Raw genomic sequence first — 24,905 nt, forward strand, 5'->3', positions numbered from 1 at the left:
GTTTGCTGTCCTGACTTTATTCACTTAACATTTTATCATTACCATTTCCCGGCGTCATTCTAAGTTTTGAAAACTTGTTTTGAGCAGCTTTCCCAGGTGTCATCATGCACCTGTACAAGAAAGGTACCCTGTAACTGGTGTCTCCTTTGCAGGGGGCTGCACCCAGGAAAGCTCATGCTGGGTGCATGCAGGCTGCTGCCATGTGATCATCTTTACTGCTCAGAGTGCCTTCTGCAATTGCCTGTTAAAACACACAACCATTTTTTCACACACCTCTGGTGATTTCCTTGGCAGAGCTCCCAGGAAAGATATGAATTTTTACAGCCTCGATACATTCTGTCAGATTTCTTTTGAGGGCTATTTCACCAGTGGCCACTCCACAGACAGTGCCAGGAGGGGTTGCTGAGTGGGCTTCCTTACATTTCAGTGTTCAAATGACTGCAACCCTCCCAGTGGGCGTGGAGCTACGTAGTGGGGGAGTATCCCAAGACAAAACTGGGTCCTGGTTGCTTTTCTCTGACTTCTGGCATGATTGACCAGCTTTTCATGTGTGTTGCCTGTTTGTGTTTGTGCTTGGTCATTTCCTTTGGGGTGTTAGCAGGTTTTCCTCTCACTGATTTGTAAGATCGGTTTTGATTACCTTGCGAACGTTGCAGGTGGGAGGGAATGGGGAGCCCCATCGGACTCTTTGTTAGGCATGCTCTTGCAGGCTTGGGTACCTCCATTTCTGTGAGGCACTTTGCTCTACAAATCTGCATCTGACTGTGGCAGCAAAATCCTGCTTTGCAAGTAAAGGCCAGACCTGGCTTATTGATCTGGCAGTTGCCCGTTTTAAATGTCCCCACTTGAGTAGTATTGTCCCAGGGACTCCTTTTTCCCTTCCGTTCTTTCTTCATGAGCAAATACAAAATTCTGCTCATTTTCAGGTGTCAGGGTAAGTGGCAGCTCTTCGGAGACCTCCTCCTGGAACCAGCAGATTAGCTGCTGCGGGGGTGGGGGGACATGGGGGGCAGTTAAATGGGCTTTTCCTTCCCAACATCAGCACAGTTTCTAATTTAGTGGATGCTCCTGTGAACATTTGTCTGCTTCTCAATGGACGCGAATCAAGGTGTATAGCATGGGTGAGGGCAGGGACCATGTCTCTCGTTGCACATTATGTTACTCCAACCCTCAGTGCCATGCTTGGAAGTGCATATCCTGGGTGGTAAAGTGACTTGCCTAAGGCCACCCAGCTAGGGAATGGCCGGTTCGGGACTTGACCAAGGTGCATGTGCCTACCTTTGCCCTGGATCCCCCAGGACACCGCGCCTGTGGTCAGGGCTTTGCTTTGGTGCCTGGGTAAGTGGAGCCAAGTTGGCTATCATGGCAGGGCCTTGTGCCCGAGCCCTGCTGGCATCCAACGTCCTGGGTTATTCTGACTCAGTGAGGACAGAGAGAGATCTAGGGGAAAGGTTGGGACAGGCTTCCAGGTGAGGGCCCAGAGCAGCTTGCTGTGCCCTCTGCTTGGCTACACCCACACCCTGCACCCAATGTGGCTTCCTGGTTTTCCTGGGCCTGCCTTGTAAGGGAAAGGAAGCTTTCTTCATCACAGGCTGAGGTGTGAAACCCACTGAGAACTCTGGTTTCACTATTTCAGGGCCCATCCTGCTGGCAGAAGCCGCAGGTGGGATGTGGGTTTGCGCTCGGGTGGGGAGGGAGAAACAGTGTGCGCGGTGGTCAGGTAACTTCCCTGTGGGTTGGAAAGCACGGTTCCCGGGTGGACAGGGATGGGGGCGGCCTCATGGTGGAGGGGAGAAAGCCTGCCGGCTCTGACGGGGACTGCCAGCCCCTGCTGCCTGTGTTTGGGCACGCGACCCATCTCTCAGAGGCCCAGCCTGCTGTTGGTAAAGCGAAGTCCTTAGGCTTCCTCTCAGGGTTTGTGGGCGAGTTCAGTGACTGCACCACTGTTCCCATCAGTTAGCAAGTGCTCAATACCTGTTGGCTTTCTTTCCTTCATCCCGGCCCCCGTTTTCATAATTGACACATGTTGAGTTAGGCAGAAAATTACTAAGCTTTGGGAAATTCTCTGCAAAGTCAGTGAGAGCTCAAGTTGGAGTTCCTCCCACCCACCAGAGGCTACCTGCACTGGAAGAGACCCAGCCACGAGGCTAAACACACATGTTCAGAGCCAGCCTGAGTTCTTGGGGTCCCCTTGGGGTGGTGGAGAGCATGCTGGTGTGAAGACCCACTTTCCAGTCCCAGACCCACTGCTTAGGACCGTGGTGTCTGATCGAGCATGTCCTCATCTGTGAGGTGGGCACGAAGGAGGGTTGCTGCACCTAAGGCTGGGGAAAGACCCCCGGGATGTGGGGGAGGTCAGAGCTATGCAGGAGCCACTTGAATCAGGGCTGGCCGGACTTTCTCGGGGGAGGGGTGGTAGGTACCAGTCTGGGGTGCTGCTTTTCTGGGGGCTTGGTGGGTATTGAGCAGCGGCCTGGGGCCTGGTGTAAATATGGATGTGGCTGGCAGAATAAGGGCCCCCTGAACGATGTTCACATCCTCATCCTTGGAACTTGCGGCTGCTGCCTACCTTTCTGTGGCCAAGAGGTATTAAGGGTATAGTGGATTGAAGGCTGACCTTAGAATAGGGAGATTGCCCTGGATTTTCCAATGGGTCCCCTGTCCTCACAAGGGTCCTTAAAGTGGAAGATGGAGACAGAAGAGGAGGTTAGAGCGATGTGCTGTGAGAAATGATGTTGCTGGCTTTGAGGATAGAGGAAGGGGCTGTGAGCCAAGGGTTGCGAGTGGCCTCTTGAAGGTGGAAAAGCAAGGAATTGGGGATCCTTCAGAGTGCCTCGAAAGGAATGGGGCCCCACTGGTCCTCCGCGAGAGCCTTTTAGACTTTGCCTCTCCAGAACTGTAAGACGGCAGACTTGTGTGCGTCGAAGGTGCTGAGCTTGTGGTCATTTTTTTCTGCAGCCTTAGGAAGTGAATGCAACGGATTAAGCATTTGAGGGCCACACTTTCTGTCATGCGCCGTGGGGAGTGGGAGCTGGAGCAGTGTTCTCTTAGCTGTGCACTGACAGGCAACCCCTTATTTGGGTTTGACCCTCAGAGACTATGACCACCGAGGTCTGCCTGGTGACGTGGCCGGGACGGCTTTAGTAAGCAGGCGTTCTGAGACCCTGTGATAAGAGGTCCTGTGTACATGCCGAATGCCCATCATCTCTCCCTCTGACAGCCCAGCTTTTGGCTGGGGCAGCCTGGGAAGGATGGTGCAATGGTGCATTAGGGGTTGGGACTCCTCCCCTTCCCGCCCTGCTGTTTTAAGTTTTAATTGCTGGTCTGTTGGTGTTCGGTATTTCCTTAAGCATCTTGGGAGCACTTCGCAAGTACACATTAGCCTTTCGTGACGAGCTCGTCTGGCATGCTGGCTGTGCCCCAGCTCAGGGCCCAGCGCCCTCTCGATCTTTCCCAGACACGCATCCCAGCTTCTGCGGACAGGAGCCTCCTGTGCCGCCTGTGCAGGGCATGGGGCTCTGCCCCCGCCCCACCTCTTTTCTGCCCTTCCCCACAGGAACGGGATGTCAGGCAGCCGTGGGGTCTGGAGGGGGTGACCCTGGCCCTGTCTACCCCACTCTTGGAGGGGAGGCACGGGGCCTACCCAGGCTTCCCTCAGGGTCTGCTCCCACCCCCACCTCCTATAGCACCTTGTAGGGGCCGGCTGGGAGTCTAGAGATGAGCAGAGGAATGAAGGGGGCTCCCTCACGGAGGAGGATCCCCGGTTAGGCTGGGTGGGCATGGGGTGGTGGGGAGAGGGGGAGGGAGCCTGCCATTCCCTGAGGTCAGGGTGGGTGAGGGGCGTGAAGCAGGGTCCGAAGCTGCTGCTGAGACTTAGCTCATGTTGGAGGCTCAGTTAATTGCTAGTGAACACAGGCATTCATGGGGGAGACTGATACTGTTATATTCTGTGTAGAGAGACACCTGTATTATTACAGGCGAAGAAACTTAGGCCCAAGGAGGTGAAAGCACCTTGCCTCCCATTCTCTGAATCTCTGCAGGTGCTGCACACTTTGCTAGGGACGTGTGCCACCGTGGAGCCTTGAGGTTCACCTCCCAGAAGCCTGGCGCCATTTTAGAAGAAGACACATTGTGTCTGTGTGGGGTACTGCACTCATACTGTATGTGTGAGTGTGTGTGGGTAAGGTTCGGATTCACTGTATAGAATGACAGGAAAGCCTCATTAAACCCATCCATTCATCCACCTGTCTCTTTATCCGTCCACCTCCCTAGTTCAACAAACATTTACTAAGGATCAACTCCGTTCCAGGTTCTATACTAATCCACATGACGGAGGTAGAAAATCAGGCAAGAGGCAAGTCCTGCCCTTAGGTATTTGCAGCTCAGTGGGTAAGGGGCCTGCATGCTGACCCGCCTGGCAGACGCAGTGGACGAGAACAGAGACTCGGACAGGACAGACAGGATGGGGTGGGGTGAGGGAGGAGAAGGCTTTGTAATGCGAGGCATGGGAGGAAGGCCCCAGGAGTGGTCTGGGAATGCAAGGAGGCCGGGCCACCCAGCCTGGGCTGGGCATACCATAGATGATTTGGGATAACAGAAAGGGCACCAGCAAAAGCGCACATTCTATGCCCCTGTGACCTCCTGGTCGGCCCCACCCCTGTGCAAGGAAGACAGATTTGAGGGACTGGCTGGGGCAACGTGGCTCGGGCCAGACTCTGGGGACCTTGAGCATTGGAGTGGGTGGCTCAGACTTGATCCCACAGGAGGGTGCTCTCTCTTGGGTCGGTGTCGCGGGTCAGTCCAGGGGGATCTGTGTAATGGATGTCCTGTTCTTGAGTGTTTCTGAGATGTTTCTTCTGCCTAGGCTGAGTCTGGTATTGTCAGGGGATTTCTGTCTCCTCAATCCTTCATGTCTGGGACCCCAGTACCTGACACTGTTCATTTCCTGGTTGCTTTTTTTCTTTTTTTTTTCTTTTATGCTTGTTTTTGAACTTCGCGTATGGCTCAGTTATAGGTAATTTTATTTCACTTAAGAATTCAAAATACTTATTCTCCCTCCACCCAAATATGCTTATCTCTGATGGTACAAACCCTACCCTACGATTATGCCTTCCTGTTGTGTCTCCCCATGCAGTTAATCAGAAATAAATCCATCCTTAACAATTACCTTTTTAAAAAAAAAAGCCTCATAAACTCCAGCCAGGAGAGCGCCCCTGTTGTCATCAGGTGGGCCTGACAGGTACGTGGGCCAAGTATGGGCTGCTCACCTGCAGGGTGAGGCCCCACCCAGCGGATTTTGCCCCTGGCTGGCTCAGCTGCCCTCAGATGTCCTCCTCATTGCTGCCAGTGGCCTCTGCAGGCTCAGCCACCCATCGCGCTGGGAACAGCTGGGGATGTGGCCTGGGCTAGTGTTTGGCTTTAGCCAGGGTCAGGTTGCCAGGGAGGATGAGGCGCAGGGCTCCCTTGCAGGGGAAGCTGGAGGAGGGGGGCCCAGGCTGCAGCCCAGCAGCCCTTTTCTGTGCATAGCCAACCTGTCAGCTCCTCCGTCCACCAGGAACGCCCTCACGTACTCTGACCAGGTAGCGGGGCAGGAGGTGAGGTGTTCCATGGGGCCATTGTCTCTGATCCATTCCTCTGAAATATCCCTGGTTTGGCCACCCGGCAGACACCTGGCTGGAATAGCAATGAGCGGGTGCTCCTAAGGCCTGCCTCCTTCAGGTGCCCCCGAGGATGCCCCTTGAGGGAAGGGTGCTGCTGAACCAGCGCTTAGGTCCCTGCACTTCCATCCTCTCTGACAGTCGCCAGGTCCCTGGGAGGGTAGTGGCCCCAGGGCTGGCCCGGGCTCCTGGTGAAAAGTGAACCTCGAGGCCAGCCCGTGAGGCTGTGCAGCCTTGTTTTCAAACAGGTGCGCTGGGGGTGGGGGTGGTGCTTGGACAGGTGTGAGTCGGGGTGTGTCTAGAGAAGGGGACTGGGAAGTCCTATGATCTGAAACCAAGATCTTCTGAATTGTCATCCCTTATGGGACATCTCTTTTGATGTCAATGTGTTAGAGGGCCTAGGTCACCCACCCTTTGCCCCCTAATGAAATTGCTGTGTGCTGATTCCTGGTGAATCTAAACTATGCCTTTACGGAGGGTGGAAAGTCCACCAGGGACCATTATAAAAGGACAATATAAAAAAAGGCAACAACATAGTCCCGGTGGCATTATACTGGAGCTTCTGTGATCCTTTCTGTCCTTGTCCACCAACAGTTTTTTCCTCGACTTTTTAAATAACTTGTATTTTTTCTTATCATAAAATAAATACTTATTTTGTATAACAAAGAGTTATATAGCACTTCTCATGAACGAGGCAACTGTCCCAAGTCCTTTGCAAATATTAACTCATTTAATGTAACCCCATAGTCCTGTGAAGCTGACCTGGTGAGACACAGAGGCCAGGTGGTGTGTGGGGGGTCACAGGGTCCCTTCTTGGTAAACGGCAGGCAGTACCTCCCCAGGGTCTGTGGCCTCTCCACTCCAAAAAACAGAAAATTAAAAATATTAGTTCCATCACCCAGGAATAAACGCGCTGTGTATTTCTAGGATACAGGGCATAGCTCGCTGGCTGTGTAGAGAGCATTTCATTGCTTAGATGTATCATAGTTTATTTAACCATTTTCCCATCATTTGAGTCAATGCCATTTCTTTGAGTGGTCCTGCATATATACTTTTGCATCCTGGTTCTCCTTCTTCTTCATATATTTCTTTTTTTTTATGCCATCGTTTTATTTTTGGAAAGTGTACTAAACTGTAAGAATGAGTTAAAATCCCCCAAACACACACCCCTCAGCCCTGCTGTGACCTCATCACATACTTTGAATTAGGGGGTTGTTTCTGGTGGCCCGAGCGCCCTAGTGAGCAGCTTAGGGCAGGGAAGATGACAGAGATGATAGTGACCGGAGCTGGGGTGGGGGCAGGCTCAGGGTGGAGGCGAGCAAATGACTCAACAAGTTTGCAAGTTGTCTATTACACATTACAATTAATTATTTAAGCAGTCATTAGTAAGTCATGGGGCTGGCATCATTATTCTTCATTATTACATAATAGAATGATGTCAGTGCTGTCAAGTATTAATTATTTAAGTCTCTTTATTTAATATTAAGCTTTGTAGTGCTGGATGTGGATAAAAAAGGACCAAATGCTAAACCTGATAAGCTCAAGGGAGGCCTGCTTGGTGGCCCTACAAACTCAGACACCAAAAATAACCACATGGGATGGTCTGAAATTTAAACTTTCTAACTAAAAGCAGGTCGCGGTGGGCAGTCATGTGCTAGGCCGGTATCTTCCTTGACAAAGGTCAGTTTTTACTGTAACTGAGCTTGTCTGTTGTCTTTTTTTTTTTGGCTCTGATAACATGCCTGATAATAGTACCTTTGAAATATCAATGTGATTCCCCTCCTTTTCCGACGCCCCTCAAATCATAGCCACTGTGCCAGAGCAGAGGCCACAAATCCCCTCATTTTTATTATTATCATGTTACTTGTTGACTGTTAACTCTCTTGCACCCACCTAGGTAAAAGAAGTACGTGTCTATTTCTTTTACTTTTTTATCTAATCCCAGAGAGTTCTCTGATTTTGCTTTCTCCTGCCTCCCTAATCTATCACCAATGGATTTCAAGTAAACCCCTCATTATTTTTTTTTAAAGATTTTATTTTATGTATTTTTAGAGAGAGGGGAAGAGAGGGAGAAAGGGAGGGAAAGATACATCAGTGCGCAGTTGCCTCTCGCATGCTCCCCACCAGGTACCTGGCCCACAACCCAGGCATGTGCTCTGACTGGGAATCGAACCTGTGACCATTTGGTTCATAGGCTGGCACTCAATCCACTGTGCCACACCAACCAGTGCTCAAGTAAACCCCCTTATGTTTTGCCCTTTGATTCTGATGCATAAAATAAGTGGTACAACTTTTTTCTCAATCCACTGAGATTTTACTTCTTGGCAATTGTCATCAGTTTGGCTCAAATAAACTCATAAAAAATTCTTGCAGATTTGGACGTTTCTTATGTTGACATGGACTAACATCAGAAGTGAGAGGAACAAGGATGTTAGGCAATGCCGATCACTTTCTGGCCAAGCACAGTGACTGATACACTGTAGGTTTGCAGTAAATAGGATCCCACAAGTTTGAGACAAAGAAGTGATGCAATTAGTTGTGTTCTGTGACGCTGTTCATCCCCAAAGGAAGGTCTTTGTCCTCTTCCCGGCTTCTGCTGAGGTGCCCTGTGCTCCCACTGCCTGCTTTGTTGGGCATGGCCCTTTAGGTGCCGGTGTGTTTAGAGTAGAGAATGTAGGAAATGACAGTGTGTGTTGAGAGCATCTTTCCCCCTTTTCCCTTTTCCCCCATCTGAGATTTGTGTCTCCTCTCAATGTTCTGATGTGTGGGAACTGGAGGGGGGAGGGGTAGCCCCCTCAGGCTACATGCTTCTTGGAGCCTGTCTGAAGGACTGAAAGTGGGACAGGTAATAAGTGCTCAGTAATTTTTTTTCCTTTTCTTTTGTTCTGTTTCATTTCTTCCCTCTCCTCTGAACCACTCCACATTGTCTGAATAGAGAGTGTATTCCTTTCTCTCCTGCTTTCGCCATCTTTGGAGCCTTAGGGAAGTTCAAAGGTCTGCTGCTTCCGAGTTAGCTGACCTTGAGCAGGCCCCCCTGGGGAGCCTTAGTGGTACGTTTCCTAAATGTGTCTAGTGTCTACTTTTGAGGGTGGCTGGGGGCAGAGCGAGACCATGATCCCCAGGAGCCTGGCATGGGGCTGGCACAGACGGGTGGTTCTCATTTTAAGGGTGGGCTGTGGCCCCCTCACCTTTCTCCCAGCAACAACCACTTACACTCATCACTTTATCTCAGAGTTGAAAAGGGAGTGGCCTGCCCTGGGAGCAGGGTTTCTGCAGCGAGTTCTGGGCATGCCTGCTTCATCGCCGCCTGTGGAGTGGGCCCCACCACAGACAGGCCTGCTGGCCAGCCTGGCAGCAGGTGGGCCTCGGGGATCTGGGTTGTCACCAGACCCCAGGTGGGTCTTTGGCACACTCTGGGGTGAGGCCCACTGGCCCAGGAAGCCTTCTGTGAGCTTAGTGCCGTAACTCACACGACAGCTCTTGGTAACTACAGAGCGATTCACACACACCCTCCCTGAATCGCGCTGTGTGTGTGTGTGTGTGTATGTGTGTGTGTGAGAGAGAGAGAGAGAGAGAGAGCCAGAGAGAGAGAGAGAGAGACATCACCAAGGTCCCACGGAGCTCTGGAGACTCAAGTTTCCCAAGTCAGGGTTCCTTCTCAACCGCTGTTCTGACGTGTTTATAATGAGGTGAGATTTCTGCTGGTTTTGAAAAATTTATTTTTTACCTTTTCTCCCTTTTCCTCCTTTCTTTCCCTGGATGATATATGAGTTGCCCATGCAGCGTTTCCTCTCCTGGCCCCTCATGGGCTGTCTGGATGGGACACAGTGGAGTTGCTTTCTGAGCGCAGGGAAGGAGGAGAGGAGGGCAGAGGAGAGGGTTGGCCGCTGCCAGGCTTCTCCAGATCCCTGGCTGGGAGTGTGAAACAGCTCTTCCTTCGGTGAGCACCCAGGGGAAAGCCCAGCGGTGCTGACTCTCTCTGCTTCGCTCCCAGTCTGTTGGGTTTTGCTCCCTCACCCCTTCCTCCTGCCCCACCCCCTCCACCTTGGATTTACTCAGGGTCCCTTGGGCAAGGCAGATTGCTGCCAGCGTTTACTTAGTGAAAGGTGCCTGTGTGACTTGAAGCAAAGACCTGTTTCCATGAAAGTCAGAAGTGCATTCCAAAGTCAGGAGCGTGACCTCCCGGAAGCCCAGCTAATGCAGGTTTTAAAGAGGAGTTGGAACAAAGGTGGTGATTATGGCAGACGTGGAGCTGTGGGATGTGGGGAAGGGCAGGTGCAGCAGCATTGCAGGGAGCCAGCCCTGCAGCACCCCGGAAAGTGGGAGCTCAGGGTGCTGGGAACATGACCCACATCCCCAAGGGAGGCAGGGGTTTGGTATGACAAAGGGCCGGGGGGAGGTTCACGTCTACCCCTTGCTACCTGCATAACATCGGGCAAGGTGACATCTCCTTTGCTGCTGTTGCTGTCATTTTGGGATAAGAGGCCTGACTTGGGTGTGAGCATTAAAGGGGCTTAAATGGCGGGGGGCGGGGGGGGGAATTTCAAGGGGGCCTCTTCTGTGGTCGGTGATTAATAAATGCCGTGTCTCATCTTCCTCCTCATTTTGAGCACCGCCGCCTCCTACTCTGAGCATCCTTCTCCATCTTCCCCAGTTCCATACTTCTCAGGGGCCACGTGATCTGTCCACAGAAACCTGCTCTAATCCTTGTGGAGCTTCCCGAGTCCTGAAACGCGTCCACTGCAGCCTGTTGGCTTAATTCTGACTTGAGCTGTTTCTCACGGACTCCTTTCTTTAAGATTTGAAGCTCTTTGCAGGCAGGGCCCTGTGTGAGTCCTGAATCGCCCTCAAAGTTACTTTCCTGGAGAACAGGCATGCCCTAGAACTTCACTGAATCTTCAAGGGTAGGTCCTCCTGCTCTGTAAAGAACTACATCCTTGAGTCATTGTTTGATGGCTCAGTTCCATGGCACTTGTCCCCTTTATCATGGGGATTTGATTGACATTTGGATCTTTGCTGACCTTTCCCTGAAGGATGTTGTGGGCCAAAGTAAACAAAAGGAACTTTAAAAAAAGAAAACACCTTTTAAGGTTTGTCATCTGCAGAAGCATATTGTTCATGATTTTTCTGAGCTCATTTCAGTACCTTAATCCCATTTAGGCTGTTAAGGAGAGTGGCAGTAAGCTGACCCAATGGAAGGGTCTCTGTTAAGAGGGACCCACCAGGGGAAAGGGCATGTGTAGGTGACCTTGAAGCTTCCCCCTCATTGTGCAAGGCGAGACCTATTTTGCAGAATGAGTGTCAGTGCAGAGGGCTGATGCTCACGGTTTCATGGCTGTTCAGTGAAGTTCTCATCTCTAAGGTGCTGTTGTCCACTCCCTCCTGTGTCCTGTCCATCCTATCTACCTGTCAGCCTCTTTCTTGCTCTTAAACTTACTACTGCTGTTCTCCTGAGGTCAGTCTAGTTCTTGAAAAAGAAGGCTTTTGTGGGGCGCCCCCAGGGACCCATCCCGAAGACGACTGTGTTCCTATAACTGGTGGGGCCTCGGTCCTCATGGGTCTGCGGGATAGCTTGTGAGAAGTGCCCGCATTCTTCCTGGACACAGCTCCCAGTTTCTCCAGGAGCATTTGCCTTCTCATCCGCAGGTGGGGAGAAGCAGCCAGGGCACTTTTGGGGAGAGGCAGCTCCCTGCTCCCATCACGTCAGCCCCGAGCCTGGTGGATATGATGTCATGGCTCCGGGCCACAGCTGGACACTTTTCCTAGTCTGACCAGAAGTCCTTGGAAGAAACGTGTTATAGGCGACACAGAGGACTTAATGTAGGAAAGAGAGTGAGACTTAATGTAGGAAAGAGAGTAAAACAGGTCATTGGGTGGGAGCCATTTTGGTCAGTGTGGCAGAGGATGATGCCGAGGCCTTGAGAGTGTCTGTTCATTACTTTTTCCAGCAACCAAGCTACTGCCCTCCCTATTTCTGCCTTCCAGGACCTTCTTATTCTATGATCCTGCACCCTATCACCCTAGTCTTTCTCACTGCACTATCCTTCTGAGGCGGGACAGCCTAGTGGTCAAACCAAAAAGCTCAGGCCAAGGGCCTGGACTCCTATCTCTGCTCCATCTCTGGCTGCCCCCGTGGCTGTGAGCATACAGCTTGCTGCGCTGCAGTGTTCTCATTGAAAATGCATTCAGCCCTCACACGTGCTGAGGTTACATGACTTAATACAACCAATGCTCTTGGAGCAAGCTCAGAGGGGCTGGGCCTTTGCTCATGTCAGCTTCTACTGACAACGCCCTGGCACCTACCGAATTAAGGAGCAGTTCCTCTCCCAGGCACTGTGTCCCCTGTCCACTCTTACTGGAGACTGGGTGCTCATTCTGCATTGCACAGGTCTTAGCTGGGCAACCTTGGGCAAGTTACTTCACCTCTCGGAGCTTCCTTTCTCAGCTCTTTGGTGGTGAACTAGAACCGGACAGTTTATTTCTAAGGTTTCTCATGCTCTGTTGGGCTGCGGTCTCTCACATTTAGTGTGGTCCAGCCTCTCCTCCTCTGCCTGAATCCCGCCACCCTGCCCTGGGAACCAGGACATCACCAATGCAACTGATGATGGACAGACACCTTCTGCATGTTTGGTTTCTGGTACTCTTGGTATAGCCTGAGAGCCCCCTGTGGGCAGGGACCCTGTCTTTCTGGGTGGACGTGATTTCTAGCTCCTAGCACCATGCCTGACATAGTGAGTGCTCAGTATGTAGCTGCGGTCAGTCACTCCCTATTCCAGCCCAGGCTTACTGAGCATCTGTTGAGCTCTCAAGTCCTGTATAGGGCTTCTGGTGTTGGCCCCAGGGAGGCTGTAGTCAGCGTACCTCCCAGAGCTGTAAGCAGAGCTCCATGATGCCATGCAGGTGAAGGTCTCTGGCCACAGGAGGGCTTGCTCCAGGGGGACCCCCTTGTCACCCCCTGTGAAGCTCACAGTGCAGAGGATAGTCCGACTCTCATTAGCAAGCAGACTGGCTTCAGTTTGCACCTCCCAAGCTTAACTGTTGGAAATTGTAACAGTACTAGCTGGTCAGGGCTGTTTCTGAGGTTGATGCAGGTGCTCTGCATGAGTTGTGAGCCCACCATAGGCAGGACTGTGGGTCGAGCATTTCCTATACAGTTTCTCACCTTCAATGAGCCTGAAAGGACGTGGATTTTAATGGCAGGTTTTTATGAAACAGGCGAGGAAACACTTTCAAAGACCCTAAAACTCAGCAGCTGACCGCAGGGCTGGGATTCACACTTGGCTTTATTTAGTCCCCAAGCCCCACCTCATCCCTGCATCTCCTGAATGAGGTGTCAGTGAGCGCGAGGGGAGATTGTGCTCAGGGATTCCAGATCAGCCGAGCTGTGCCGTCCCAGCTCCCGTTGGGTAGAAACTTAAATGAAGCCCAAACAGAGTCTGTCAGCAGGAGGACAGCGGCCACTTTCTTGGAGAACCAATATTGATGTATCTTCCCAGGCTAGGCAGGCCCCTGACCTCGGGGCATCACAGAGAAATAACATGAAGGCACAGCTAGAGGGATCCCTGCCTCTCCCTTCCGTCAGAAAAAGATGAAGTCAACACCTCTTTAGTGCCATTGGTGTTGAAGAAGCCTGAGGGAGAGAGAAAGTGAGGCTGGCGAAGGTGGGGAGAGGGCTACCGACCTGATTCTAGCCTCGGAGAAATGCTTCATCACCCCCGCAGCCAGCGCGGCTGCTCGGGCTCGCTCTCAGAGGTGCGATAGCAACCTGCTGACTCGGGCCCTCGCTAAAATTAACAACGTGACTGGCGCTGCTGCAAGAGATGGAAAGAAAGAGAAAAGACGCACAGAGGCCAGGAGACCGAGCAGCACAGAGAGGGGGCAACAAGCACCGCACTTGGAGACGTGCTCTGCGGCCCCCACCACAACTGTGCCGGGGACTTCCGAACCTGGCTTCTGTCTCGCTGTCTCGTGCCCCATCCACCAGGCTCTGCCAACCCAGGACACCTCAAGCTTTCCGATTACTGAGCGCCCCACTGTGCATCCCATACCTAGGGGACGCTGGTGTACAAAGATGCTCCTTTGGAGTTGGGTACGAAATAGAGGCCCCCTGCTTCCCTGAAATACCTGGTAGGGAGGGTCAAGAAGGAAATGACATATTTGGTCCTGCCCAGGAAGCAGAGAAGACAGAGAGACACTCAGCTAAGGGAATGCGGGGAGGGCCATATTTTCTTGTGGGGCTGGCTACTCTGTCGAATTCCTTGTCACGAGGCTTTAGAGTCATGTCTGCGAAGTATCTCCCTCAGCATTTGGCAAGCCCAGGGTCAAGATACTGAGGATCAGGGAAACCTGGAAGGTGCTGATCCCCTAGCCTGGAGGGATGTCTGTTGCAAAGTCTGCAATATTCCTGCAACATACTCTCACAGGAAAAATTAGAAAAAATGTTAACCAACGTGTTATTGAGGTGACATGCGTAAAAAGAGCACATGCATCACAAACTGCACATCTGTGCCACCTGGATAAATAGAACATTAGCAACATTTCAGGAGCCCCCTCCTGCCCCTTCCAGTCACTCTCCGACCCTCCCTGCCCACTCAGCATAACCTTGCCCTCATGTCTAACAGTGTAGGTGAGTTTGACCTGCTTATGAATTTAATATAAACAATATCACACTCACTCCCTTGTGCCTGTCTTCTCTCACTCAAAATTTTGTGTGTGAGACATACTCATATGTTGTGTGCAGTTGTAGGTCATCCTTCTTGCTCTGTAGTATTCCATGGGGTGCACGTTTTTAAAAGCCATCTACTGTTTGTTGATGAGCGTTCAAGGAGTTCCCGGTGGTGGGCTGTTATGAGTAGGGAGTGGCGCTGTGATCATGCTAAGGCATAGCTTTTGGTGAACATTTCTGTGAGTTCATACCCAGCAACGGCCCTGCTTGGTCATAGGGCATGCATGTGGTCAGCTTCAGTGGACAACGCAGAACACTTTCTCAAGGCGGTTGTTTTATCTTTCTTCAGAATATCTGTCCATCTGCTTGCATGAGGATTCCAGTTCCACATCAAAAACAGTTTTGGTATTGTCTCTCTTTTTTATTTGGCCAATCCATTAAAGAAAGAACAAATGACCTGAAAGGAGTCACAAACGACCGCAATGGAAAATGCTCCCCGAGAGAGGGTCCCTTCGGTGATACGTCGTGTGCAGCACGCTGCACCCTGCGTTCTGGCAGGGGGAGCCCGTGGCGGGCCACGTCCTGGCCTGAGCCTCGGCGCTCGCTGCCTGGCCTCGGTCGGGGCCCGCCGCTTTGCTGCAGTAATACCCAACAGAGCATGGCATAATTCTTCCGCAGGTGACAGAGCTGTAAGGTACCCGACCCCGACAAAACAAACTTGGCCTCAGACTTGCCCAGGGGCCTCAGTCAATATTTAACAGATTGCGTCCCCCGTTCTCTCTGCTGCCATTAACTGGGGCCAGCGGAATAAGTCACTGCTCCTTTTCCCGCTGTAAGCAGCTCCTGGCTGCTGAGTGAGCTCCAGGCCTGGCGTTCCGTAGCCAGGCTGCCCCGGCACGGCGGTTCCTGGTGTTTGGGGCTGCGGATGGCTACCCGAGCTCCCGTCTGTGCCCGGCAGCAGGCCCAGGGCTTTGTATTGATTATTTCACAGAACCTCACTGCAGTGTTGTGAGTAGATGTGATTTGCTCCCATTCTACGGATGAGGAAGCCAAACACATTCCCCCAGAGGAACATGGCTAATGAATCTGATTGTTTGACTTCAAACTTTAATGTTGGTACCTTGAGGTTGGTACAAACCCATATTTTGTACCTTTCTCTGAGAGCTGATGTTTAAACATTTAAGTTTCCTTTTGAACTCATTGTCTCTTGGGCCTAAGAGCTATGTGAGGTGGGTTTACGTGGGACGAGGGGAGCCTACCCTGTGACCCCCTGCTCACGGAAGAATGATTAAAATGCAGGATGGGTGCCCTCTGGGATGGTTGCTGTGAGCAGTGGGCCCCCAAAGATGTCCATGCCTTAGTCCTCAGACTCTGAAAATAGGTTTTCTTACGTGTTAAAAGGGACTTTGCAGCCATGATTCAGGTTCATGACCCTCGGGGAGAGAGATTATTTTGGGTCACCTTGGGTGGGCCCAAGGTGATCACATGGGTCCTTAGAGGTGGAAGTAGGAGGCAGAAAGTTACCAATGGGAGGATGGAAGTCAGTTGGAGAGATGCTGTGCTGCTGTGTTTGAAGGTGGAGGAAGAGAGGCCCATGCTGAGGCATCTCAGAGCAGCCAATGGGAGCTGGAAAAGACAATGGAATGGGTTCTCTTGGACCCTCCAGAGGGAATGGGCCGACTGACACCTTGATTCTAGCTTGGTGAGACCCGGCCTGGCCTTCTGACCTGCAGAACTGTAGGTTCATACATTTGTGGTATTTTATACCACCAAGTATTTGAAAATTCATTATTGCAGCAAATTGTTATTGACGACGGTATCATGGTTGACTCATGGGCTTTGGGGCTAGAGCGCCTGATTTCCAATTCTGTTCTATGATTTTCTAGCTGCGTGAGCTTGGGCAACGTGTTTACTTTGCCTGGGTCTCCTGTTCCTCCTCTCTAAAATTGGGATAAGGATAGTCTGCAATACACAGGGGTGTTGTGAGGATTAAGTGAGGATTCCGTGCGTGGGAAATGCCCGGTCGTAAGTTTTAGGTGCAGAGTTTGGGGCAGGCATCCCTCACTAGTAACGAGGCAGGTGGATCCAGGCGCAGGCTTGGGAGACCAATTGGCTCAGATTCAGACTCCACTTCTACGGAGCAAGGGAGTTAGTTGTCTGTGCCTCTGTTTCCTCATCTGGAAAACTGGGGCAGGGCTTCCAGGGTGGCTCGGGGTTCGTATCAGATGGTGGCCAGAGCTTTCAGCAGAGTGAGCTACAGGCACTCCAAGAAGGGCAGTTATTGTTATCGGTGGGCGGCTGGTGATGACTGTTGGGCCTTCAGCCCCGTGCATTGTGGACCCATTTGTTCTTCACTGTAATAATTTTAGTATACTGGCTTGGGAAACAAAAGTATCCCCACAGAGCTGGAACCGTACCTCGTAGGCGCTCAGTCATTGCTAACCGAATGAATAAGAAAGGGAACGGGCCTCAGGCCTGCCCTGAAGAACCCTGCAGTACAGGACAAGGCTTGGAGCCACGCCAGCGCTTTGTGGCTGTCTTTAAAAAGAAACAAAACAAAGAGCGACTTCCTACCAGCTGACCCAGAACTCCCTCTACTCACTGTCTGGACCTCTCAGCCCTGCAGAGCTGTGCGGTAGGCCTGGCCAGGCTGTTAAGTCCCTAAGCCGCCTGAGCTTTCTGGAACTTTCTCTTCTCATCATTATAATGGACGTACCTCAGCCCCCTCTGTCCTCCCAGCGTAGTTCTGAGGAGCCCTGTGCAGTAGGAAGAGTCCTTTCTGACAGATCTGGTGACTGGGGGGGACAACACTGCTCTGAAGGTCCCCGGTCTCCTGCCTTGCCTCCTTTTGGGTATCCGAGCTATGGGACATCATTTTTAGAGAGCCTCCCTCTAGGTATATTAGGGACAAATATAAAGAAAGGAAAATAACCAACTACTGCCCTGGGTTCACGATTGTAACAAGATTGGTTTTTCTTCTTCTTGTCCCCAGGCCTGATCTTTTGACCAGAAAGGAATGAAAAGGATACCCTTCCTGATTGATGGCCACACCTGTCTGTTGCATGGAGCCTCATCCAAGGATTTTGAGCCATGTGGATTTACAGTGATATCCAGCTGCCCAGGGAATAACACTGGTGGAGGAAGCTTCCCTGGAATTATGCACACCTGGCACGTTTCTGGATGCTGAAAATGGTGTTAAGGAAGGCGCTGGCTGAGTGCATCATGGATTCCAGCAGCCTGGGTGCTGGAGGGAGATGGAGGACCAAAGCTTCCTACGCAGGCTGAGCCCTTATCTTGGACAGGAATGTTTGGTTGGGTCTTTCCAGGACCCTGTGGGGGCTCCCTAGGAAATGTAAGTCCTGCCCCACGTCTCAAGCGCACACATCTTGGGCTTGCCTGTCAAGCACTCACCTGGGCTTTATAGGTGACTCTGTCCTGGCTGGTGGTTACTTGATGTGGCTGGCCCTCAGAAGGAGCTGGCATTTAATGAGCTCATCCTGTGCGTCTGGCTTGGTGCTAGCCCTCGTGGGAGACAGATGGAAAAGAAATGTGCTTCCTGGGAACCACCACTGCTTCCTTTGTTGACATGCTTCCTTTGGGTCATCTGGTTTTTGTGTCTGTCTCTGTCTAGCAGGCTGGAAGTGCCTTGAAGGCCAAGGCCTGTTCCGCATGGCTCTGTGTCTCTAAGACATAGCCTAGTGCCTGTTGCTACAGAAAGGGTGAACTGAGCCATGATTATTAATGAAGTGAGACACTGGAGAGTAAACAGTGTTAGGGGGCAATTCCTTGGCTTTGTGCTTAGAGTCAGAAGCAAAGAGTTGGATGTCAGCAGCATGGCTCTGAAGCCTAAGGACCTGGGTTTGAGTCTCTAACTTGTACTCACTGTGTGACGCTGGGCAAGTGACTGCTGGACTCCTCACCCTATTCCGTAAGAGTGCAATAATGTCATACTTCACAGGATTGGTGTTGAGGATGGCAGCATCGGGGACGCCCTGCTGACCGCCAGCATCGGGCCTGGCACTCAGCAGGCACTGGGCACGTGTTGGGGCTCGCTGTTGGCTTGGGGAAAAGCTTCCTGGGAGGGTAGGTGTTGCTTGGGCCTATAAAGCCTTTCTGAGCAGAGCCAGGGGGGCCGTGCTAGACTTTGAACTGGGCACTGCCAGTTGGCATGGACAGTTGCTCAAAGGCCACAGTCCTTGGAGCCCGTGGGAAGGCTGACTGGCAGCTCAGTAGCAGGTGAGGGAGGGAACAGCTGGACGTGAACTTGGCAACAAAGGCTTGCAGCATGGTTCTGCTGTTGACAAGCAGGAGGACTGGCCGCCCCTGTGTCCTGACTTGGCAGCTGCAGGGTTGGTGGCTCCCAGGGATGTTGCCTTAGTGTTGGGCTAGCCGCAGGAGAGTGGCTACTCAAACAACCCGTGTCCAAGGGCTCAGGTCGTCTGGGGCCACCTGGCACTGGGCTGCCAAGACTGCACTTGGGGCGGGGCCTGGAGTTTGATTTTGATTGGATCCCCAGGTCCCCTCATGCTGGTGGCACTGCTCAGAGGGACTTTCTCTGACTCCCTAATGGAAATAGTGGCCCTCTGGTTATCCCACCTGTTCAGTTCAGAGCTCCTGGATGTGCTGGGATCGCACACTCACTGATGCAAGGTATTTGATTTCTTGTCTTTCCCCTACACTCAAAAATCTTCTCTCTGAGGTCAGAAAACATGTTTACCTGGCTCACAGGCTAAGCACACAGTAGGCATCTTATTTATTGCATCATAGTTAACTAGTCTTTGTGGTTTCCTTTCAGTGGCTTCCCTGAAAAGGACAGACAAAAGGGAAACACTTTCCTTTGGAGCGTCTAGCAGTCCCACCAGGTGGACGATGGTGTGCCTGTTTTACAGTTGAGAACTTTGAGGCTTTGTGGGGGCTGTGTAACTTCTCCAAGGTTATTCATGCAAGAGAAGGCAGAGCAGAAAGCGAAGAAGGGCGCGTGTGTGTGAGCATGTGCTGAGCACTGCCAGCTGTGGGGTGCTCTTGGGGTCCTTAGAACTGGGTGCCCTCTTTTTTTGTCCTGGAGAGACGGACTTTTCATAAGACCTCAGTCCCCCACGGGGCGATGGGGGCAGGCACCATGCTGGGCCCGGGGATGCAGTGGGGTTCTACCACAGTCCAGCCCTGGAGGCTCCTGGTCTTCCGGGAGCCGGTGCCCTTGGGTGAGCGGTGATGCGCAGCCCAGCGTGATGGCTGCTGGGCTCATTGCTCTGTGGCCAAGCAGGGCAGGGAGAGGAGCCATGCAAGGAGGGCCGTTGCAGGTGTGGGGAGTCGTGGGAGGCTGGCGGGTTTAGCTGGGCTTGCAAGGGTGGGCGGGCCTGTCCTGGGGTCAGGAGCAGCTCCACTGGAAAAGCGAGTGGGGGACACTGAGGCCCAGCACTGCCCCTCCGCCTCTGCCTTTGCAGGGCTCTGGCACCCCTTCTTGCCAGCTCCCCCTCCCTCTCGCTGCGACTGCTGCACCCTCACTTATCACATGGCCCGCAGCCCTGGATTTTCTCCTGTTATCGGTCCCTCCCTAGAACAACCCCCTTGTGGTGGTCCTGGTTATCTCCTGCTCCTCCCAGGAGGGCCAGGGTGGGCTTGGGCACCAGAAGACACACAGTGGTCACAGCAAGAAACGGGACTCCCACTCCCCCTCCTTTCTGCCTGCTCTGAGCACCTGCCCCGCGTCTGCGCGGGCGCCCCTTCTGGACAGTGATGGAGCAGTAATCACGGTTTATTAGGCCGATCTCTATGCAGGTCAGTTGGCAGACATTATTCCATTCCACACCCAGAACAGACCGATGGGGCAGGCATGATTTTATAGTCTTTTTGGGGGTTGAAGTATCTGGAGCCCAGAGAGACAAAGCAGGTCTCTGGAGGGCACACAGGCAGGATTTGAAAACAATTCTTTCTGATTCTATAGCCACCGGGCAACCCTACCTGGAGCCTAGAGACTCAATCTCTACTGCCTTCTTGGCCCTGCCCAGGGGCTGTGTGACCCCAGGCAGACCACCTTTTTCTTCTGAACCTTTCTACTCTCATGGGTAGGAAAACTGTCTACTTTCTCTTCTCACTTGAGACACTTCTTGTAGGAGCACTGTGACGCTTAGTCTGGGACGCAGTTATGGGAGGGGTGCAGCCTTTGGAGCGCAGCCTCATCGCACGGCCTGAACACCTGGCTAAGCAGGAGTAGGAGGGTGAAGGCTGACAGATTGGAGCGTGCACCGCCTTCTCCACTCTCTCCAGGGATAAGCTTCGCAGCTCTCTGGATCGCTCTGAACCTGATTCTTCATACATAAAGGCCTGTGGGGCACATGCCCCTCACCAGGTTAGGTGGTTAACCTGGCACATTCTGGACATTCAGAAACACTGGCCATGAAGCAACTGCGTGGCTGTCATTGACGACCCCCTGTCTCCAGACTCAGCCTGGAGATTGAGTCACAGCCCTCCTCTTGTGGGGACCCTGTGCAAACCCTAGGGGGCCCAGGTACCCCTGTGGGAGCAAAACATACCAACATTTTGAAGCTTTGCCGTTTCGTAGCTGGGTGGCCTTGCGCCAGTTCCTAAACTACTCAGACCTGCGTGCACTTCATCTATGAAGTCAGGACCGTGATGCTGCTCAATCTCTACCTCTTCCCTTAGTGTGGCCAGCTACTATATGCTCTTTAAATGTCAGTTCCCCCTGGGGGGCCCTGTGGCCGCTGGTGCCTGCTGGTGGCTGCTGGTGGCTGCTGGCGGCTGCTGGCCTCTTCCCTCCCTCAGTCCAGGAGCCTGTGGCCCAGCTTTCTCATCTGTGAGGATTGCAGCCCCCTCCTCCTGGGTGAGTGCTGAGTGTCAGAAGGCTCGAGAAAACACTGGCCCATGGAATTCCAAAGTTAATGAAGGGAGCAGATTCCAGGAGGGTCTCTGCTTGACCTCCTACCCTTTTCCAACCCCCTTTTACCCCTGAGTGAGTTTGGAGGCAATTGAAGGTTTATAACAACTGCGCACAGAACCCTCTCGGTAGCGGGGCAGGACGGTGGCCTGGCCAGAGTGGGCAAGTGTGAGCCTCCCCACTAAGGTGCCTGTTTAACCAGAGAACGGCATGGGGAGCCCCCCGGGCCATCCTGGGAGAAGGGGAGAATATATGGACCACTTGGGGGATGATTCTCTGCTCCCCGAAGGAGGGGCAGAGTGAGGGCCTGGGTGGGAGGTTTGGAAGAACACCCAGTTGCCTTCAACCAACAAACAATTTTTTTTTCATTATTCTGACCTTAGGGCCCACGAGTCTGTTCCCTTAGGGGAGTGGAGTTGGGTAGAGAGACCAGGCTTTAGGTGACTGATGCACTTTCCAATGCACCCTCTGCCCTGGACTCACAGACCCTGCATGGCCGGCCTGTGTGAGTGCGCGTTTCTGTCTGCCTCGGTTGCTCTGGTTGCTCTCTCACCTGCCTTCTCCTGGGAAGTGGCTTATTTCCTGTGATGGGAGTTGGCAGGCTTTGTCTCCTTTCTTTGTCTTGTCAAAGTCATTCTGCAGGGCAGTTGCCAGGGGTAGGGGGCTTCCCCCTCCTCTATCTGCCACTATTGATGCCGCCCATCCTATGGGGGGGGGCTTTCTGGGGAGAGGGGCTCAGCTCCACTGATTACCAGGAACTGCCCTGACCTGACCCTCCCCCTGGAGGCTTATCTGGCTCTAACCAAAGAGCAGCTGCTGGTGGTGAGGTTTCTGAGTCACTTAGAAGTTCTGGACTGGGTTTAGCGGGAGGCGATGACATAAACAAATAAACATTGGCCAAGACCAGCTTCCAGCTTTCAGCTCACCTGGGGCTCTGGAAATTCTCCGTTGCATATTCAGAGGATGCTCATGTTCTTCATGAAAAAGTGTCTTCCTGTTGGAAAAAATGTGCCCAAGAGGTTGTTGGGGCATGTTAGAAAATCCAGGGCTATGAAAGTCCCAGAGCTTTCTGGCTGTGTGACCTTAGGTAGGACGTTTGGCTTCTCTGGGTCTCTATTTTACTCTTCTGTGAAGCCAGGTTATTGTGAAAATTAGAGGACCTGAGGTATGAAATCTGGCCCGTTGTGAGTCCTTGCCTCTGAACTTGACACATAGTAAACCCTGAATCTGAGATTTGCAAGTCATTGCTTTTGTGACTCTCCTGTTTTCCAGTTATTGAGTCAGCTCAGGCAATTGCTGGGGCTTCTCTGAGGCTCCAGCTCATATTTCAATGAGGTGGCGGTCCTTGCCTTGTGCCACTCACGCGCTTGTTGAGAGGACCAAATGAGTCACCTCTGGGAAAGTGCCCGAGAGCTGGACTGCGCTGGCTTCACGGAGCCAGGCGGGATGCTGAGGCTGATTCCTCGGTGAGGGATCCTGCTGGGGGCTGCGGGGATGGGTCCAGCGCATTGCACAGAGTTAAGGCCAGGCAGCAGGCTGCTGAGGCATGTTCAAGACGCAGGCGCCCGCCTCCCTTTACAGTGGCTGAGCGTGGGGCAGTCTGAGCGTTTCCAGCTCTTTGCTTTCCTCTGTCCTTCAGATTCAGCAGCTGGACTCGAGAACCTGCGGTCACATTTTGGGGTCATTTCTTTGCATAATGCAAATTGTCTAGATTGGAAATGGAAAACGAGAAGCCGCCAAGGGTCATTTAACCCTTATTTAACAAATGCTAAAGGATGTGGCACGGTGGCTTTGCATCATTGCTTCTGAAGAAATTTAAAAACAAATTAAAAAAAGAGGTAAAGTGAAGTCCACGGGCCCTACACTCCCATTCCATTTTCTTCCTTTCATAGAAGTGCTGCTCCCCTGAACTTGGGCTGCAATAAGCTGTGTTCTTACACCTTTTTTACAAATGTATTTGAAGGCCACTCGTTGCACCATTTTGTGTGGTTAAAAATTCTGATCAAGGTGACAAAACATAAGGGTGTGGTGACTGCAGCTGGCCCTGTTCATTGTGCATTACGTTCAGGTGATGCTGCTGCCCTGTTTGTTCCTTCATGCCCCTCACGGAGGATTTCAGGTTGTGTCCAGGTTTTTGCTGATGTAAACAGTATTAGGGCAAGCTTCCTTGCACATGTCCCCAGGGGCACGTGCGGGAGCCCCCAGGGGCGCAATGTGCAGGGATACACACCTGCAGCCAAGCTGGAGGTTGCTGTACTGCTGGCCTGTTGGAATGAGCTGTTTACTGAGGCGTCTCCCTGCGAGCCTGTGAACTTGAAGGTGGGGGTGTGATGCTGGCTACCGTATCCCTCGGCTGGGTGGGCACCAGTACCGGCTCGTTGCAGGCTCGACAGGGGTGAATTCTGGGTTGAGGTGAGGCAACCACCAAGGGCAGGGCCAGAGTTGGGGTGCAGGAGCCATGTCGCGGTGCCCTCTGCTGAAGTAGCACTTGGTCAGCAGAAAGAAAAATCCATGGCGTGGCAGAGAAGTTGATGCTAAAAGGATAACTGTGGAGGGTCAACAGAAGTGTCTGAGGTGGACGGGTGGCTGTCACTAGGCTTATTCTCAAGGTCCCAGGGGCCGTTGCTGGGTAGAATGTGGGGGAGCTGGAGGAGGCTGGTGTGGTGTGGAGAGCTGAGGAGCCCACGGCGGGGGATGGGGCTGGATTGAGAGCTTGGGGCTGGGGCGGAATCCTGCCCCACACTCACTGAGGACCTCGGCTACTCATATGTCCCCATGGGGGCAGGGGGACAGAGAGTCACCATGACCACTGTCGGAGCCACTCAGAGCCAAGAATGGGGGTTTCCAGCAAAGCCTGAAGCTCAGGAGCCTGAGAGCCAAGCAGGTGGGTCAGCAGCGGGGCTGTTTGGAGACAGTTTGCAGAGGAAATGACCAGAAGGAAGACCAGTGCTGTGGGAAAGCTGGGAGAAGCCAGGAATGAGAGAGCGTTAAACAAACACAAACCTGAGAGTTGTTTTTGTCTTAAAAATATGATTAGAAATGGAAAATTTGGGTTTGGCAATGGGGCAGTAGTTGTGTTCATTCTATGAAACTGCCTCTTTTTCTTCTGACGTGAGGTTTTTCCCTGATGATAAAACTAATACGAGGACTTTGGAGAACATTTAGAATGTATAGAAATGTATGGAGTGTTGAAAAAGTCCCATGACCCTCCACGGGGGAGCGACCCCTGGTAACCTTTGCAATAATAGCAGCTCCTGTGAGCAGGGTGACCGATGCATCCTGAGGGGTCCGGGACTTCCCGGGTTTCAGCACTGACAGTCCCAGCTCCTGGCAGACTACGATGGCTGTCACCTCACCTATGAGATCACTTCCAGGAGGGTGAAGCCATTTGACAGCCTGTAAAGCACCATCGGTAGCCATGGGTGTGTGTGGCTTCAGCTGCGTGCAGGGCGTGTGCGAGGCCACAGGCGGTGGAAGGGACTCCAGGGTTGATGCCTTGTTTTCTGTCCTCACAGTGTGGACAGCTTGAGTGCGACACAGGGAGCAGAAGAGGAGGGAGTGTTGGCAGTGCTTTCCCTTGCGGCCGCAGTGTAGGGATTGGGGGATTTCCTCCCCCCCATGGGTGATCTGGGTTTGCTGGCTGGTGCCAGGAGAGACCTTGGTCCAAATGCTGTGTTTGACAGTAACC

At 52.5% G+C, this 24,905-nt stretch overlaps 1 long non-coding RNA gene across 3 annotated transcripts in view; it reads left to right on the plus strand.

Annotated features, from left to right (window-relative positions):
- LOC129084329 (uncharacterized) overlaps positions 1-24,905 on the plus strand; it is a 129,717-nt gene that overhangs the window by 44,938 nt on the left and 59,874 nt on the right. For all 3 annotated transcript variants that reach the window (XR_008530584.1, XR_008530585.1, XR_008530583.1), the window contains exon 2: positions 17,315-17,674. This is a non-coding gene — a long non-coding RNA (uncharacterized LOC129084329). The remainder of the gene's footprint in view (positions 1-17,314; positions 17,675-24,905) is intronic.

Source organism: Pteronotus mesoamericanus, unplaced genomic scaffold (assembly GCF_021234165.1).
Source record: "Pteronotus mesoamericanus isolate MK-2021 breed Mesoamerican mustached bat unplaced genomic scaffold, CSHL_Meso_final scaffold_174, whole genome shotgun sequence".
Classification (NCBI taxonomy): Eukaryota; Metazoa; Chordata; class Mammalia; order Chiroptera; family Mormoopidae; genus Pteronotus; species Pteronotus mesoamericanus.